Source organism: Budorcas taxicolor, chromosome 3 (genome assembly GCF_023091745.1).
Source record: "Budorcas taxicolor isolate Tak-1 chromosome 3, Takin1.1, whole genome shotgun sequence".
Taxonomy (NCBI): Eukaryota; Metazoa; Chordata; class Mammalia; order Artiodactyla; family Bovidae; genus Budorcas; species Budorcas taxicolor.
Window position 1 is genome coordinate 59,163,199 of NC_068912.1, and position 3,667 is coordinate 59,166,865.

The window sequence follows — 3,667 nt, forward strand, 5'->3', positions numbered from 1 at the left end:
GCCCATGAAACGCAACTGGAGAGTGGCTCCTACCAGCAGGAAATAGAGACAGCCTGCGCATAGCAAAGAAGACCTATCACAGTCCAAAATAAAATACATAAATAGATATATTTTTAAGACTATGTTTGTCAAGTACAGTTCAGTTCGGTTGCTCAGTCGTGTCCGACTCTTTGCGACCCCATGAATTGCAGCACGCCAGGCCTCCCTTTCCATCACCGTCTCCCGGAGTTCACTCAGACTCACGTCCATCGAGTCTGTGATGCCATCCAGCCATCTCATCCTCTGTCGTCCCCTTCTCCTTCTGCCCCCAATCCCTCCCAGCATCAGAGTCTTTTCCAATGAGTTAACTCTTCGCATGAGGTGGCCAAAGTACTGGAGTTTCAGCTTTAGCATCCTTCCTTCCAAAGAAATCCCAGGACTTATCTCTTTTCCAATGGACTGGTTGGATCTCCTTGCAGTCCAAGGCACTCTCAAGAGTCTTCTCCAACACCACAGTTCAAAAGCATCAATTCTTCAGCACTCAGCCTTCTTCACAGTCCTCCTCTCACATCCATACATGACTACTGGAAAAACCATAGCCTTGACTAGATGGACCTTAGTCGGCAAAGTAATGTCTCTGCTTTTGAATATGCTATCTAGGTTGGCCATAACTTTTCTTCCAAGGAGTAAGCATCTTTTAATTTCATGGCTGCAATCACCATCTGCAGTGATAAGTGAGCTCCAAATCTGAAGCACCGAAGAGTTACACCTGACCACATGGAGAACGGCATGGCAACCCACTGCAGTATTCTTGCCTGGAGAATCCCATGGACAGAGGAGCCTGGTGAGGTACAGTCCATGGGGTTGCAAACAGTCACACACGACTGAAGTGACTTTGCATGCACACACTTGGGTATGGGCAGAAATGGTTTAAGCTCCAGGCAAGCTGTCTACCCACAAGGTAGAAGTGCCAGGGGTCAAGATGACAGTGCGCCAGTTACTGGGTGCATTGAGTAGAGGAAAGACACCCTAGCTCTGTGATCCAACTGGTAAAGAATGCTAGCTGCACCCTCTCCCGGGCCCATTTGGCTCCTGAGCTGCAGCTCCTGGGACAGCACTTTCGCCACTCTGGCTGCTGAGGTCGGGAGATGCTGTAGGCAGAATGTGCGTGGTCCCTTCAGTCATGTCTGACTCTTTGTGAGCCCCTGGACTGTAGCCCTGCCAGGCTTCTCTGTCCATGGGATTCTCCAGGCAAGTATACTGGAGTGGGTGGCTGTTTTCTTCTCCAGGGGATCTTCCTGACCCAGGGAGAAAATCCAGGCCTACTGCATTGCAGGTGGATTCTTTACTGCTGTGTCAATTGGGAAGCCCTGTAGGCAAAATAATGGCTCCCCAAAGAGGGCCAGTCCTAACCCCAAGACCCTGTGAATATGTTCCCTATGTGACAAACAGGACTCTGCAGATGTGATTAAGTTAAGGATCTCAAACTGAGGGAATTATCCTGGATTATTTAAGTGGGCCTAAGACGGTAAAGCCTCTGCCTGCAACGCAGGAGACCCGGGTTCGATTCCTGGGTCGGGAGGATCCCCTGGAGAAGGAAATGGCAATCCACTCCAGCACTCTTGCCTGGAAAATCCCATGGATGGAGGAGCCTGATAGGCTACAGTCCATGGGGTCGCAAAGAGTCGGACACGACTGAGCGACTTCACTCAGTGTAATTGCCCAGATCCTTCCATGGCAAAAAACAAGGGTGGGGGGTGGTGGGGGGTGGGCAGGGGAGCGGAGAAGCTGAGGGAGTAATTTGAAAACTCCAAACTTCTGACTCTGAAGATGGAGGAAAGAGCATGAGTCAGAAAAATGTAAGCTTATGAAATTGTAGGCTTTCCTGGGAACTGGAAAAAACAGGGAAATGGGTTCTCCCTTGGAGCCTCCAGAAAAGATGCACCCTGCCGACGTCTTCATTTTAGCCAAATACGACCCATTTTAGGCTTCCCCAGTGGCTCAGCAGTAAAGAATCTGCCTGCAATGGAGGAGCCGCAGGAGACGCGGGTTCGATCCCTGGGTCCAGAAAATTCCCCTGGAGGAGGGCGTGGCAACCCACTCCAGTATTCTTGCCTGGAGAGTCTCGTGGACAGAGGAGGCTAGGGGGCTATGTCCAGGGGGTCACAGAGAGCCAAACACAGCGTAAGCGGCTGAGCGGGCAGCACACACGCCCAACCCGCTCCAACTCCACTTCAGAACTGTAAGAGAAGAAGCACGTGGCGTTTTACACCACCTGGCTTGTGGTAGTTTGTTACAGTAGGAATTGGAACAAGTACAGGGGCAGAAGTGGAAGCAGGCACCCACTTGAACATGTGCAGACAAGGATGAGATGGTCAAGTTGAGGCAGACATGGGCCAAGAAGGGGGAGGGGTCTATGGGAGCACCCAGCTTCAGGCGCCCTGTGCTTCCCCCTCCACCGCAGTCTACCTTGGAAAACTATCTGCACCAGCCTAGACCCTTCCCCAAAGCAGGTGGGAGACTCTTGTTTGGAGCTGATTGCCTACCTTCTATCTGTGTGCTGGAAACACACCACAGATCTTCTTTCAGGGCTAAAGGGCTGATGGCTAAGCCCTTGATTTCAGGGGCTCTGGCCCATTTCCAGGGCCACACTGAAGGGCTCCACTGTGTTTCACCTCTAAAGTGTTTTCTTTGCTCTAATTTTAAATGATCTGCCTGATGGGGCTGCTCTCTCTGGCTTCCTTGGGAGTCTTGGTTCATTGCATCCATTAGCACTTCCCAGGGTGTTCCCAGCAGGAGCTTTTCAAAAGCATCCGTTCAGACAGGCAGCCACCTCCCTTCCAACAGAGCATCCTGGCTCCATTCTGGTTCCCTCCCCTGTCCCTGGCAGTGGCGACAACCCAGGTGGCCTCTCTGCAGCTGAGACATATTTTTCCCATTTGGAGAGAGAAACCATGTGCCCTTGGGTGTTACACGGATTGCATTTTTTTGCAGTCAATGGTCCTTGATTGGGAAGATCATCACTTTCAGAGTTTACAGAGGAAGTGAAAAAATACCTCGGTGAATAAAACTGCTTTCAGCCTTAACTCAGGAGATATCCTTGTTTTACCTGAGTTGACTGTGATCACACGGCACTTCATGGACCATTGATTTGTGTTAGAAACCTCACAAGGGAGCGTCTGCATAAAGACTGGGACCCTGTCTTGAGCTTCAGATGCAAACTGCCTCGCTGTGGGCACCCAAGTCAAATAAGGACTGGAAGAAGTATATTTGGTCTTTTGCAAGAGCATTTTTTTCTCCAAACTGCTGGGATGAAGACCAGATTGTGCTTCACTGTTAAGCATCCAGAACACGTTATTTACTGAATGCAGAAGACAGTATTATGCAGGATTGGCTATGCAGACAAGCAGCAGCGTTTGAGGCTCAGAGCACTGAAAACTAAGAGTCTACATCATAATAATGTCTCAATGCTGTAAAATATCAGTGGAAGGCATTTTAATCCAGCTGCATTTTGTTTTACAGATCTTTTTCTCATTATTTAACCAGAGCTGTTGATAATACACGCGATAGTCTCCAAGAATCTATCGGCCATATGCAGATACAGTCAACTGGAAGGGCCACGGACAGCTGAAAAACTGGCTCGTAATGACTGAGGACATACTATACTGACCAAAAAAAATCAACAGCA